Here is a 16,893-nt window from a genome sequence, read left to right as displayed (position 1 = left end):
AAAATCTACTTACTTCGATTGCGAAACCATGCGCAACTACATCTTGAATAAACGGTTAGTAAACTTCAATAAAATATATAAATCAAATAAACTAAAACAAATTAAAGAAAATAAACTAAATTGAGTTTAGATTGAAATCCTTAGGGTTTATGATCAACCTTTCACGTCGTGGACCGCCGATAGAGCTTCTGGTAAAGTATTGATGTCTAGGATTCAAGGAAACAACGATTTGATACATGAAGGTTACACCCCATTCACAATCCATGAGAATACTAACTCCATAGTGGTCCTGAACCATAATTAAATATTCGGAGATGATGGTACGGATTGAGTCATGAACCTAATTCCGCCTGTATTGGCCTCTACTCGATTCTTAAAGCAACATGTATTAATTGCAACCCAAAAGACATACAAACAATATTCAATTTGCTCCAAACTAATTAATCTAAGTTGGTTGAATATTTAATTCACACATTACTCTAATTATTATGATCGCTTCGATTAAGCGACAAGATTACTGGGAACCTAAACCGCTTGTCCAAATTATCTTATTAGTCATGATTTTCAATTACAAGTCTTGATTAAAACATACAATATGGTGATCAAAACAATAGATTAAATTAAATAAGCATGCAAAGAACTTTTGGAAGCAACTTGATAATAATTAGAGAAACAAATCAAAGGCATCCTAAAAATGATACTATATAATTATTAATAAAATTCTAGGCATGATACTAACAAGATTAATATAAAACCATAACATGATACTAATAATTAAAAATAACGATCCTTAAACATGATGCTAGCAAGAATAAATATTGTAGAATTAAAAATTCTAGCGTAGTCGTCTACTACGGACGACGATGGACGACTACGGTCGAATACAGTAAGATATTAAATCTGAACTGTTAATGTATTATTTGTCTAATCCTAGTCGTCCAATCTGACACCTCAAAAAAACAATCATCAAGTCTTGAAAAAAAAAATTGAATAGAAATATCTTCCATATAATAAATATTTCATCCTCAACCTATATCATAATCAACCTTAAATAACCTTCATGTGGTTTTTAACATCATCTTAAACCTATGTCATCTTAAACCAAAACCTTCAGGTTCAACCTAAAACCTTCATCCTTCATCTACAACTTGTCCATAATTACCAAAGTATATATGAAATCAATAAAATCAATTCTTCTGGTTTAATTTTAAATAAATTAAATTCTTATATTTAATTTAATTTCATAAATCTTAATTAATTTATTTATTTGTATTATCGTTTAAAAAAAATCACTTATTATATATTATGATTTCACGTTAACATTTGATCAGTCATATGATTTCGAGATTAATACGCCATTGTTGAATGTTAAGAATTAATTTTCTGATTTTATATTTATCTAATATTTTGGGATTAATTTATGGCATTAGTTGTATTATTTAAAGTTTAACTTTGATTAGTCGTATGAGTTCATGAGTATTATCCGCCATTGTTGAATGTTAAAGCTATGGGCATGATTTTAGGTTGAAGACAAATAAAAATAAAACAAGATATATAACTAAAACTGAAAGAGGTGCTGCCATGATTTTAGCTACTTTTTTAAAAAAAATAAATAAATAAAATAGGCGTTATTTGTGGAGGTTTTTTTTTTTTTTGAAAACAGAGAAGGCATGATTTGGGAAGGGAATATATGATAAAATCTTTCCCTATATGTTAATTGTTTCAATTATGTTAATAAATAAAAATAAAATCTAAACATGAGGGAGGAATCTTTTCTATAGATAAATTATCATCCTACAAAATATGTTATTTTTTTTTATTTTTATTTTTTTTGACGGATACAAAATATGTTGATTAAATTTTGTTTAATATTTTTATCAACAATAAATAGTTTCATTAACAATAGTTACTTTTTATAATATGGGGAGGGCGTACGTAGGTACTAGTATAGACGTACTTTTTTTTTTTGGTATATATAAAATTATGTAGTATGGTTTGTTATAACTTTACAAGAATATTCTTTCTTGTTAAGATTATAATAACGTATATTGTTTAATGAAAGGATTTAAGTAATAGAATACATCCTTTATAACTATTGTTAACATTAAAGGATATCTATTCTATCCTTTATTATTATTATTGTTAACATTATTAAAGAATATATTTCAAACAAATGTTAACAAGAAATAGGTTGTTTGAAACATGTTTACTTCGGTTTGAAAAGAGTTTTCTTCTTTATCATAATAAATGACAAAAGTTGAAAAATTGAGCCTATGACTAGTATTACTACGTATATTAAGTACCCTAACACATTGGGAATGCCCAATCATTGTTTGGTATCAAACATAATAAGGTCTAAGATGATTCGATGAACTAATTAATGTATTTGTTATTCATAATGACAAATACCACTTTAACAAGAAATGATTCTTTTTAAATCTTTTTTGTCCTTTATATAATAATAATAAGTAAATTATAGAAGTATAAAAATCTACTATATGATCAATCTCATGCATATAGTACGTAATCTAACATATTGAGACTACCTAGTAATTATTGAGCACTGCCTAATGGCCTTTTTCTGTTCACCTTATCTATTAATCTAATCTATTAACTACTACTAAAACAAAATATGTTGACATCATTAAGGGATACATGTCAACTTCTCATGAAAAACTTTCCCATCAAAACTATTTTTGACATCATCATTTTTTTTTTTCTCTCTATTTTTTTTCCTCCTAAGTTCTAAGACTAAATAAATACAATACTTTTTTCAAAATTAATTTCTCCAATTATGATTACACTTTTTTGAATAAAGAATATTGATTGCTATTTTGAACAAATAATATCTATTTAATCCGTGCAATGCACAAGATTAAACTAGTTTTTACTTATATCAGGACTAAAAAGTCTAAATAAGTGCAATTTGGGAATAAAATTTATAATTTTAGGTAAGTTAAGATAAGTTCAGATATCCCCAATTTATAATTTTAGTTTTAATTTGAACTTGGGCAATTCTTATCAGTTTTTATTTTTCCTGAGTTGAACTTATTAAACCTGGAATAAGTGAAAATAATATGTTATTGTCTTATTGATTTTTTCACTATGTACACGCTGTGAATATTTAATTTTATATTTAATTATAAATAGAGACTCGTGCATTGCACGGGTTTAAATTTAGTATTGTTATATATTCATCTCAATTCATACTTTTATAATATCAAATTTTAATAACTTTTGAGAGTGACGGATAGCTCAAGTGGTTAGAGCTCCCCTTCCGGTTCTAGGTGATCCTAGGATCGATTCTCATCACCCGCCCTTGTGCAGTTGCTCTCTAAATAGCCAAAAAAAAATTAATAACTTTTACATATTAATAATTGAATAATGCGTTGGAAAGAGTAAGTTGCAAGTAAAATAAAATAATAAATAAAGAAAGTATTACACTAATTAATCAAACAAATAAGTATACAAAACAACAATGTAATTAGAATATCTCAAACAATTGCTGTGTATTCCTAAGTAAAAAATGTAAGAAATATTTGTCTTTTATTAAAACAAAGTGGAAGATCATGATTGATCTTTTTTTATTATTATTATTTGTTCTTACTCAAATAATTGATCATCTTACCTTTATGATGAAGTTATCCTTCACATAAAATGCTTATTATGATGTTCATATTTGGTCAATTTTATTAGTCAATCAGACCGATTGACAATGATAAGATTTTATTAAAACATAGATATCAGTGTATATAAAATGTTTTCTATTTTGGGTATACCAAAGTTACATTTGGGCGTACCTAAACCGAAGTGGTTCAATTCCTTTTTTTTTTTTTTTTTTTACAAAATACAGAAGTATAATCAAGGTTAATTCGGATAATGACATCCGTTTTTATTACTCTTGACAAGGTTGGTTGTCACTCTATCTAACCAAGGTCGCATTAGCTTAATCACGGTTCTTGCTTGTTAAAGTAGAAAGCCCAAATTTAAATGCTAAAAATAGTTGATTGGCCAAAACATTACCTATTACATAACAATCCTTGTTTAAATTGAGAAACCCCGTTATCTTAAATTAATTTAAGGATAAGAAAAAATATATACTTGAATCTACATAGTAAGTAACAAAGGGCACAACTAGGCGGTCTCAAACGACGACTAGTTAGTTCCAAAATAAAATGTTAAAGATCAATTTGTCTTTAATCGAAGGATAATTATCAAAATTCATCATACACGCAAGAATCCTAGCAATTTCGATTATTAGCCTATTGTTCGCAGCGGATTATACTCTGGCATATAAAAAACCTCACAACTCCCAGTGCATACATAAATTTCGCTTTTAGATACCTCAATTTAATTTTCGGCGTTTGCAAAATTTGAATGTTATTAGTTAATCTGAACGATTGACAATACAAAACTTAAATAATTAAAACATGATCACGATGTATATTTAAAGTTTTTCATTTTGGGTATACCTAAGTTATATTTGGGCGTACCTAAAACGAACTGGTTCAATTATTTATTTTTTTTACAAAATAAAGAAGTATAAGGTTATTTCAGATAATCACATGCATATTTGTCACTCTATCTAATCAAGGTCTCACTAGCATAATCACGGTTATTATTAAAGTAGAAAGCCTAAATTTAGATGGTGAAAATAGCTTCTCAGCCAAAACATTACCTATTACATAACAATCATTGTTTAGATTGACATGCCCTGGCCTTTATCTTGAATTAATTGAGGGACACGTGAAAACATATATACTTGAATGTACGTTGTACGTAACAAAAAAACACAACTAGGCGGTCCCAAACGACTACTAGTTAGTCCCAAAATAAAACGCTAAAGATACGTTTGCCTTTAATCGAAAGATAATTATCAAAATTCATACATGCAAGAATCCTCGCAATTTCGATTATTAATCCTATTATTCGCAACAGATTAACGTTGCGTAGAAATAAACTCACAACCCCTAGAGCATACATAAATTTCACTTTTAGATATCCCAATTTAAGTTTGGCTTACCCAAAATTCGAATTTTATTAGTCAATCAGGACAATTGACAAAGAAAAGACTTGATTAAACGTAGATACGATGTATAATATGTTTTCCATTTTGGGTATACCTATGTTATATTTGGGCATACCGAAAACGAAGTGATTCAATTCCTTTAATTTTTTTTTACAAAACATAGAAGCATAAGCAAGGTTATTTCGGATAATCACATCCGTTGTTATTACTCTTGACTAGATTGATTGCAACTCTATCTAACCAAGGTTTCATTAGCTTAATCACGGTTCTTGTTAAAGTGGAAAGCCCAAAATTAAATGCTGAAAATAGTTGTTGCTCGGTCTAAAAATTACCTATTACACATAATGATCCTTGTCTAGATTGAGAAACCTCCTTATCAAAAATTGATTTAGGGCTACACGAAAATATATACTTGAATGTACCTATAGTACGTAAAAAAGAACACGACTAGGCGGTCCCAATGACTACTAGTTAGTCTCGAAATAATAAAACGCTAAAGATCAGTCTGCCTTTAATCAAAGGATAAAAATCAAAATTCATACACGCAAGAATCCTAGCATTTTCGATTATTAGTCCTATTGTTCGCAACGGATTACTTTGGCGTATAATAAAAAAGCTGATAACTCCTAGAGCATACAACTCCCTAATTTAATTTTGGGCGTACCCAATCATTGAATGTTATTAGTCAATCAGAATGATAGACAAAGATAATAATTGATTAAAACAAAGAGCGGTGTATAAAATGTTTTTTATTTTCGGTATACCTAAGTTATATTTGGGCGTATCTAAAACGAAGTGGTACAATTCATATTTTTCTTACAAAATACAGTAGTATAAGACTATTTCGGATATTCACATCCATTTTTAGTACTCTTGGTTCGATAGAACCAAGGTCTCATTAGCTTAATCACGGTTCTTATTAACGTAGAATGCCCAATTTTAAATGCTGAAAATAGTTACTCGGCCAAACTATTACATAACGATCCTTGTTTAGATTGAAAAATCCCATTATCTTAAATTATATTAGGAATACGCGAAAACATATACTTGTATGTACTTAGTACGTACTGAAAAACACAACGAAGCGGGCCCAAATAACTACTAGTAAGTCCTAAAATAAAACGCTAAAGATACGTTTGCCCTTAATTGAAGGATAATTATCGAAATTCATATACGCAAGAATCCTAGAAATTTAGAATATTAGTCCTATTGTTTGCAACGAATTAACCTTGCGTAGAACAAAACTCACAACCACTAAAGCTTATAATGAGAACCAATCCTATAATAGGAACTAAGAACTAATCAGAACCGTTGGATCTAAGAGAAGAGGCGCGCTAAATCAACGGCTGGGATCTATTCTGATAAATTAAATGAAAGTCCCTAAAACAAATTTGCGATTTTCTCTCTCCTCCGCGATTTTCTCTCTCCTCACCAACGCCATTTTCATTCTCCTATACCATTTTCGTTCTCCTCGACTCCATTGACGCGGATTATGAGCTTTCTCTACTCCGTTGAAGCATCTTCTGAGGTAAGATGTTTTATTTCTCTCTGTTTTGTAATCATTGAATTTAGGGTTTTATCGTTAATTGTTTTTTTCAATTTAGGGTTCTTTTTATCTGGATTTATAAAATTTGATAATGTTTGAAGTTTATTGTGCTTGAATTAGGTATAATTTTTCAATAATAGCTGCAGTTTACAATTTTTTTGCTTTAATTTTGGATTCCGGCGCGATTTAATTGGAGATTCAAAAGCTACTCTTGAAATTTCTCAGGTATTAAAGTAATATTCAGCTAATAATTTGATGTTGTTTAACAGTTCGCTACAATAAATCGCAATTTATGCTTGTAAATTTTGTTTTGTTTGATGAAATTTGTCGGTTTTTTTTTTTCCGCTCATATATACGCGATATTTGATGAGTTATCTATAATCTGATAATTTTGTGTGTGATGATGATTATTGGATATTGCAATAAACGAGTATGTGGTAATTTGCTATGAGAATTATCTACATTCTGATAAAGTAAATCCTACATAGCTAGGTTGGAGGAAGTCCCGTGGTTATAATTTATATCAATTACTGTTAGTTTAAGTCTTATAATATAGCAGAATTTGCAAACGTAGATACAAAATACTTAAAAGTAAATCGAAATATTCCAAAAGTAATTTGCCTGGGCTACCTGGTCTTACCGCAACTCTATTGTTCATCAGGCTCTATGACAGAATGCGATGGTGGGTGTCATGGGTTTTTTAAGCTTGTGGAAGACTTCAAACTCTATGCATCTGCTATCTCAGGGGGAGCTGGGTCTGTTAAGGTGAGTACAGGGGAGAGATTGGTTTTATCTCATGAGAAATGGGTGCACCCAGCTGATGTGCGAGTAAGAGTGAACACAGATGGTGCAGTTATGGAGGGCATTCGCGTGGGGCTGGGGGTCTGCATTCGGGATTTGGAGGGGAAGCTGCTTGCTGTGGCAGATCTACTGTTGAATCTGTGAAGCTCGCTGAGGCTCTGGCAACAAGGATGGGAGTGAGGCTTGCTAAGAGGCTTGGATTTAAACACATTGAGTTAAAATGTGATGCTCTTGAAATTGTCATGCTATATGGTTAGAGACCCCTTTCAGAACCCCAACAGTGACAGTGATAGTGATTGAAGGTATTAAATATATGTGATTTGAAGAACCCTGGCAGATGCTGCAAATTCCCTCATGAGTCTCTTCCTTCTTGCTTCATCATTTTCATTATTCTTATTAATATCGATCATTATGCTTATGCTATACTTTATGATATATATATGCATGATTCAAGAAGTATATGAATGAAATTGGACTGAGTTATATGATTTGATTTGATTTAATGACAAGAGAAATACGAGACCAAGTGTTCAATCAAAAGAATAACACGGTGACAATCACCGTGGTTTGCTGTAGTCCTGAGAAGATCAGAAACAAGCTTTGCTGCAAAGCTGGCAAATCCATTAAGAGCATCAAGATCAAGCCTCCATCCAAGCCTGCTCCTCCCTCAACTGCCCAACCTGACAAACCTAAACCTGCTCTTGCTCCAGCACGCGAGCCTCAAAAACCCAAGTCCGCTCCTGCTCCAGCACCTAAGCCTGAAAAGCCTAAGCCATCTATTTCAGTCATGGTAATAACATAACAACTCTATATCCTACTCTAAAAGATGATCCAACATAAAAATACAGAAGATGAATAAGGCTGAATAAGGTAATTCCTACATCAATTATCTCTAAAGTAAAATTAAATTAAATCTATTATAAAGTAAATAAAAAAGAGTTTAAAGTAAACCTATTAGCTCAAGTGGTAGAGCACTATGCGGATGCATAGAGGTGTAGGTTCAATTCCTACATAGGTTATCTTAAATAGTAATTATAAAACACTCTAAAGTTATTCAAAATACATCAAAAGTAAATCAAAATATCCCAAAAGTAAGTAGAAAAACTAAAAACGTATATTAATATATCTCTAAAGTAAATCAAAATAACTATTAAAAGAAATCAAAAGTAGAGCAAAATATGTCAGAAGTAAATCATAATTACTCTAAAGTAAATAAATAATGTTAAAAAGTAAATCAAAATATTATTGAAGTAAATCAAATTAGCTCTAAAGTATACGAATAATAACTTATCTTGAAATGATAAATGACTAAGGAAACTTTGCTATAGCACATAAACTTCAAGTCATTTGACTTTCATATCCATACAAGATGAGTCAAATTTTAAGAAACAAATATATTGAGTTCGATGTAGAGGTTTTCAAATTAAAAGTAAATAAAACTATATCTAAAGTAAACAAAAAAAAAGAAAGGAATGTGATCAAAAGTAAATAACTAAACTTTATTACGAATTCTAATCTTTAGATTACACAAACCTACGTGGGATTTGAACCCACATCTTTGTGCAATTGCACAATGCTCTACCAATTGAGCTAGTAGGCTAATATATATATAACATTAAAAAAAATATCAAAAGTAAATAAAAACGTCTATACAGTATACGTAGTAAACTCATGAGTGGTTAGAAACTCTATATCATTTCAAGCAACTCAAATAAATAGATTAATAGACTTATAAGTAACAATTCCCCTGAAATTTTGAAGCTGATTCTATGATCCAAACATCAAGTAACAATAAATTAAGGTAACAGACAACAAACCAAACATCAAGTAACAGGACCGCAACAGATCCATATTAATTCTAGAAGGTAATAGCCAACCCTCTATTGCTTTACTTCATCAAACTCTCGATACTTACGGAATCAAACTTACAATTAATATGATTATGTAGATTCCTTAGTAATTGTCTAAAGTAAATAAAAAAGTATTTAAAGTGAATAAGAAAGACTCTAAAGTAAACTTATTAGCTCAAATGGTAGAACACTATGCGGATGCATAGAGATGTAGGTTCGATTCCTACATAGGTTACCTCTAAAAGTAAATACAAAACATTCTAAAGTAATTCAAAACATCTCAAAAGTATATCAAAATAACTAAAAAGTAAATCAAAAGTAAATAGTATTTACTTAAAAAAAAAATATTAACTCAAAAGTAAATAGTATTTACTTAAAAGTAAATTATATCTACTCACAACTATTCGTCTAGGGTGCACATTGCTAAAAAACAAAAGCAGGGTATTAGTTTACCAACATGTTTATATCTTTAATCCTAAGATAAGTGACCTTGAGTTTCTAGTAATAAAAGTAGATACAAAATAAGTTAAAGTAAATAAAATATTTATTAAAGTTAATAGAAATGAAATTCACCTTCTCTACCTTTAAAATAAGGAAATTACTATGAAGAAATGCTTATTGACAATCTCTAATTGCTATGAATGCTTAAATATCTAGTATAAGTGATAGAACCTTCTGTCCTTTAATCCTTGGATACGTGAGCTTGAGTTTGTAAGTAATAAAAGTAGATACAAGATAAGTTGAAGTAAATAAGATATCTCTTAAAATAAATACAAATGAACCTATGTGGGATTTGAACCCACATCTTTTGTGCATTTGCACAATACTCTACCTCTTGAGCTAGTAGGCTAGTGTATATAAAGTTGACAATAATAAAATGAGCAAAGACAACATCAGCAACTTCAAAATCAGTTGCTAAGACCAGATGAAATTTCCAATTTAGAAGCCTTGGAGGTTCTAGAGAGACGAGTGATCCATGTTTCATGAGAATCTACAAATGGAAACTTGAGAGGGTATAGACCTTCAATTGATCACAGACCTCTTATTGCTGCCTCGTATATCTATAGCCGAAAATGAGAATTGTACAACTTTCTCAGTAGCGACCACAACTAAGTAATGAACATAAGGAGATATTGTAGTCCTACAAGAGAGAATTACTTTTGATAGACCTTAAGTAATGAACATAAGGAGATAGTGTTGGTTGCAAGAAGAACATCAGATATTCTGCTAGTTACAAGTCCTTTTTGAAATCTTGAGTGACATGGGTGTGTGCAACAACAACAATAAAGCCATCAATATGACAATCTAACCGATAGTCCCATATAGCTGCAATGAAACACTCATCCAATTCTCAGTAATCAATAGACAAATACCAACATTTGCAATACATTTGCTGTTCTACCAGACAATAGCCCCACACAACAACTTTACAACGACCATTAACCAGCAACATGACATAAGTATACATTGGGTTATTCGAAGTATATGGACTTAAACCATAAACATCTTAGTTAAACTGTCCCAACATCTGATAGCAACTCATTGTTGCCACAAAGCAATGCCATGGCATTAATTGAGATGAAATTACCCGGACTTCCATCCACAACTCAACTCTGAAAAATCGCTATAATTTATTTGTCTTACAAAAATTAATGAGACAAAAAGCGAGAATGAACATCCCAATTTCTAGAATATTTGTTATTTATCATACATTGAAAAATAAATGTACTGTAATTCCCCCAAATTCTGCAAAATTGGATAATATCCCATCTAGATTCTAGACCATCTAGTTTTAGCTTATTACAAGCTGCAATATGACATAACCACTCAAGCATCCAGCAATAGAATCAAAATCAATAAAACTCAACAATAAATAAGAATGATCAGAGACAAATTCAATTGAAATCCAAATTAAACACAAAAAATTCGATTAAAACCCTTGTTTTAGAACATCAAATAAAACCTCTAAAATCCATCAAATTCAAAGAAACCAAACAAACAGCTTACTTGACGAAGAGATTAGCAAGGCGTAAAGATAAGATGCAGCAAAAAACATAAATCAATCGAACAATATATAGCAAAAAACCCAAAATTCGAACTCGAATTAATCATAACTAAATCGAAAGCAAACTTATAACTCGAATTAATTAAACTGATTCAAGAAAACAAAAAAGAACTACAAATTCGCAGAAATTAATTATTCCTAAAACCAAAAAAAAAAAAAAAAAAAAAAAAAAAAAAAAAAAAAAAACCCTAATTGAATAAAATACAAGAGAATTAAAAAAATACACAAAATCAAAATTATTACCTGTTCAGATTCGATAGATAACAGAAAATCGAAGAAAGTTGATGAAATCGAATAACTTGAGGAAATCAATTTGTGAAGTCGAAGGAAAATATCGCACATGATTTTAGAGAATTCGGAGGAATTCAGAGAATTGGAAGGAGGAGAGAGAAAGTCCAAAGAAGAGAGAAAAATAAAATGAAGTGGCGCATGATTTAGGATGAATGTCATTTAACACGCAAAATTACAGAAATGCCCTTAATGAGGTGGGTGGAATGTGAGCCGTTAGATTGAACACGATCAACGGTCCAGATGAGTTCCTAGTTCCTATTATTCACCTTGGTTCTCACATGATCTCAATCATATATATATATATATATATGTAATAATAATAATAATAATAATAATAATAATAATAATAAATAGATTGTATCCAAAGCATAAAACATAATCCAAATTAAGTACATATACATACTACATAAGCAAAAGCTAAGTTATAGCCGGAGTACCCTGCCCTGCTTCGCCACTACCCGGGTCGTCCCTGGGGTGTCGACTCTGAGGTTGAATGGTAGAACATGTGTCGCTGGGGAAACGACGCATAAACTCATCCCACTTCTCCTGGTTTCTCCTCTCTAGCGGCCATTTGGGCTTGAAATCGGGCTTCCATCTGGACTTCTAATTCACTCCGGATTTCACTGGGAAGAGCCTACACCCTATGCTCCATCTGATCCTACATTTAAGAAACAACGGAAGGCATGTACTGCTGTGAAGACGTGGAAACTCGACCCATCTGGTTTCCATAGTACAGCTCTGCACTTTGGCCAAGTCCCTTCACACGACCCTTCTTGTTGCGACCACCCACAGTCTCCCAGTACAACTCATTCGGTTTCTTCCGAATCCCTTAAGTGCTTGCTTCTTCAACCTTCTTCTGGTAGGCCTCCTATAAGATATACATATGAAAAGGAGCAACTTACTAAGTTTAAGGAAGCATTTTCAACAAAATAGAACCAAGTAAGGCCTAATTGACTTCTACTTTACCCATTTTCTTCATTTCTTATCAAATAAACTCTTTCTTTCTCCTAACATGTCAATAATAGGTAGTTTTAGGTGTATAGGGCTTGAAATCACAAAAAATGACCAATTACCTAAGTTTTAAGAACCATTTTCATCTAAATTCATCCAAATATGGCCTAAATGACTTCTACTTTGCCCATTTTCTTCATTTCTTACCAAATGAATTCTTTCTTTCTCATAACATGTCATAATAGATAGTTTTAGGTGTATAGGGCTTGAAATCACAAAAAAACCAATTAACTAAGTTTTAAGAACCATTTTCATCCAAATTCATCCAAATATGGCCTAAATGACTTCTACTTTGCCTATTTTCTTCATTTCTTACCAAATGAACTTTTTCTTTCTCATAACATGTCAATAATAGGTAGTTTTAGGTGTTTAGGGCTTGAAATCACAAAAATAAAACCAATTAACTAAGTTTTAAGAACCATTTTCATCCAAATTCATCCAAATATGGCCTAAATGACTTCTACTTTGCCCATTTTCATGAAATCAATCAAATAAGTTTAGATTCTAAGTTATATTGAAGTTGTTACCGCAATTCGCTTCACTTTGGTGTTGGCTGGCACTGTGCCTTTCCCAGGCACATCCTTGAAGTGCGTCTTCAGAAAATGCTCAGGAGCTGTTGGTAACTGGCCTTGATTCTTCACCGCCTTTGATTATACATGCAGAAAATCATCGTTATAAATGTCACACCACCATTACATAGTAATACACAAATGCCTTCTATTTTACTTGCCTATTAAACAAACTTACCATCCTTTTTGCATGTTGTATAGCTGACATAGAACCCTGATAGTGGGTTGGTTCAACCACATTTTCCAGGGAACTACCCCTTCTGTTCTTCCTATTTTGGGCCGACCGCTTCTTATACGTCGGATATGTGGCAACAATATCCATCATCTTCTTATGGACTTCCTCATTGAGCCAACCTGGCTTGGCGCCATTCATCTTGTGTGTGACTGTGTAGAACATGTCACGTAGGCGAGTTGCAAACTTCCTTTTAAAAGTTTGCTTCACATGCTCGTTCAATTGAGGTGCCCATGAGAATTGTTTCTGCAAATGATAAACTTTAAAAGTTATAAACTCAACTCCATCAATACACTTAATAAAGCATGTATTAACTAAGTTAAAAATAGCATACGCTGAACAAGTTCCACCAGTGTTGTTTCGTTCCTTCATCAACCTCTCCATAATTCCTCCAAGGGTCTCGATAATATCCAGTTACCAGTTAGCGTACCGGAGACCACACTCCTCACCTTGTTATCATCAAACCTACATTAAACGAGAAACAACAATGTTAGATGATCATCAACAAAAAGTAATATAGAACTTGTTAGAAGTAATAAATAGGTTAATTTTTCGAAAATAAGAATATAAGTCCAATTCATTAAATGTACGTACGTACCAGAGTGTAGTAGGGTCCAATACCGGCAACTCTGAATGCTGCTGTGTCTGATTTTGTGGTTGGGTGAAGGTGGGCTCCTGAGTGGCACCCAAATCATGTGCCTCCGCTTCCTCCATTTCTTCGTCAACGACGCCGATCACCATTTGAGCTTTCCCGTTCCGCTTTGTTTTCTTCGACGATTCTCCATCTTTACCCCGCCATGACCTGAAATAGATGTTAGTATCATGACATGATATTATAAATTACAAGTATAGTGCAATGTAATAAAATTTTATATAAAAAGTAATGATTTATAATAAGACCAAGTCATATTTTGATTTTACAATAACAAGCAAATTCTTAAAGGAGATTAACATATTCTCATATTCATTAATCTCATCACTACTATCACTACTATAATCATCGCTACTATCATCTAATAATACATCGATGTCATCATCCTCGTCACTATCAATAGAGTCGATGTTAGATTCATCATCTTCATCGCTTGAGATAACAAAGCCATCATCATCATCTTCATCATCATCATCTAGGATATAGTTTGGAATGTCATTCGGTGGGCAAAGTGTTGCATGTACTTGTGGGGATGGTGCCTGCAAAAACTCTAAGCCCACCGAAGCATGAACCACTGACTTTGCTTGTGTTTTAAACACAGCCCACCATTGAACTCGATCCCGTTTCAGGCTAGGGTATGATGCGTAGTACACTTGGGTCACTTGGTAAGATAATACAAAGGGATCATACTTGGGGTATTTCTTAGTATGATTTACTTCGACAAGCTTGTATTGTTCATGTATGTTCATTCCCCTACCACAATCCATCCAACTACACTTAAACAAAATAGTCTTGTACTCTTTTTCGAGACCAGTGTAGACAAGTTCAATTATGTCGTCTAAAATGCCGAAGTACTCTCCACCATCCTCACTTGATACACACACACACCATAATTCATTGTAGATTTGTACTTGCCATGGGCATGTGTATGGAAATTAAATCCACTGACAAAAATCTGCCTCCAAGTTCGAACACGCTTGAAAGGACGCATGCACAACGCTCGCAGGATATCCGAATTTGGTTTCTCTTCAACCACTTATCAACGTTTTGAATATAAACGTCACAATTCATGAATTGAATAAATTGAAGTGCAAGATGTAAAATTCATAATTATGTCACGATTAGACCGTTTATATCACCTTGTGATGAAACCAATCAGAGAATTCAGCTTCGCATTTCTCCATGACTTCTTCTCTAAGCAGATAAGGTCGAGTACTAAGAATGTAGTCCTCAAACTTCCTACAAGGTCAAAGACACGCGGTAAATCAACATTGTAATAATTTTAATTGTTCATTACTTTGAATACAATGCATTCCTAAACATATTATACCTTTCGTATTCACCAAGAATGTCGTTGTTTCGTAACACGAACAAATGAGCACACTCGAGTTCTTTTTCATCAAAAAACCGAGTTTTACCCTCATTTGACACCCGACCGCTATCCACCGTGAACAACTCTGGTATTTCAGCGTTGTCCACTGTGGAGTTCACGTCGGCATTCACACTTCGACCGAGATCTCGTGTTTTTGTGTCAACTGACGCCTGAAAGTAATTACAGCAAAAGTTTGCTATCTCTTCGGTGAGATAAGCATTGCATATGGAACCTTCAACTCGAGCCTTGTTCCCAATTTTTCGTTTCAAGTGATTGAGGAACCTGCAATTATAGTTATAGAAATGTATAAACAAGTCATGACAATGAATGGGATGTAAAAAAGAGGATGTGAAAGGGTCTTTGATTTACCTTTCGAAGGGATACATCCATCTATATTCAAAAAGACCATATAACTTGCCCTTATATGGCAAATGAATAGGTAAATGCTCCATGGAGTTAAAGAATGCCGGAGGGAAGACCTTCTCAAGCTTGCAAAGGATCTCAACTATGTTTTTCTCCAATCGCTCCATGTCACTAACTGTGATTGTGTAGCAACACAAATCGCGGAAGAATTGGCTGATCTATGTAATTGCATTCCAAATATGGTCAGGGAGCAATTCCCTTAAAGCAATGGGCAACAACCTCTCCATGAACACGTGACATTCATGGCTTTTCATTTCGTGTAGCTTACATGCTTGCAAATCTATGCATCTACTCAAATTGGAGGTGTAACCATTAGGATACCGCAGCTTTTTAACCCACTCACACAAAACTTTTCTCTGAGCCTTGTCAAGAGCGAATGGAGCCTTTGGCATGAACTCTATTCCTTTAACATCCTCCTGAAGATGAAGCTGCGGCTGTTTACAATATTTGACAATGTCATTTCGAGCTGATGGCGTGTCACATGTATGCTTTTTCACATCCATAATAGTGTGAATTAACTGATCAAAGAAGTTCTTTTCAATGTGCATGACATCTAAGTTATGAAGAATGAGCAGATGCTTCCAATATGGAAGCTCCCACAGTGTGCTTTGCTTGAACCACCCCTTTTTAGCTTTTTTGAGGCATTTAAGTGCCTCGGGCCCATCTGTAGCCTTCGGAAGGTCTTTCACACATTCCCACAGTTCCTCTCCTGACATGATGTGTGGAGGTGCACCTTTTTCGACTTTTTTTTTAAGAAATGCAGTTCTACTATTCCGAAAAGGGTGATTTGTCGAAAGGAATTGGCGGTGGCAATCAAACCAAGAAACTTTACCACCATGTTCGAGCCAATATGCTTTGATTTTCTCCATGCAATATGGATAAGCCTTCTTACCAGATATGGTCCAACCAGACAACATACCATAAACCGAGAAGTCACTAAAGGTCCATAGGATGGCTGCTCGAAGATTGAAATTCTGTTTCCTCGAAATATGGTAAGTATTTGCGCCAACTTCCTATAATTGTTTCGACTCTTCTATCAACGGTTGCATGTA

The 16,893-nt window shown here is 32.8% G+C and overlaps 2 long non-coding RNA genes across 2 annotated transcripts; one reads left to right on the top strand and one right to left on the bottom strand.

Moving 5' to 3' along the window:
• Positions 1-6,336: 6,336 nt before the first annotated feature.
• Positions 6,337-8,589, top strand: LOC110728817. The gene is made up of 3 exons (XR_002512777.1): positions 6,337-6,557; positions 6,696-6,800; positions 7,237-8,589. It is a non-coding gene; the product is annotated as an uncharacterized LOC110728817 (long non-coding RNA).
• Positions 8,590-9,858: 1,269 nt separating this feature from the next.
• LOC110728818 lies at positions 9,859-11,850 on the bottom strand. The gene is made up of 2 exons (XR_002512778.1): positions 11,535-11,850; positions 9,859-10,552 (listed from the first exon to the last, which is right to left on the bottom strand). It is a non-coding gene; the product is annotated as an uncharacterized LOC110728818 (long non-coding RNA).
• Between the last annotated feature and the right edge of the window lie 5,043 nt (positions 11,851-16,893).

This window comes from Chenopodium quinoa, unplaced genomic scaffold (assembly GCF_001683475.1).
Source record: "Chenopodium quinoa cultivar QQ74 unplaced genomic scaffold, ASM168347v1, whole genome shotgun sequence".
NCBI lineage: Eukaryota > Viridiplantae > Streptophyta > Magnoliopsida > Caryophyllales > Amaranthaceae > Chenopodium > Chenopodium quinoa.
The sequence above is the reverse complement of the archived record's forward strand: the minus strand, read 5'-3'. Positions and strand labels throughout refer to the sequence as shown.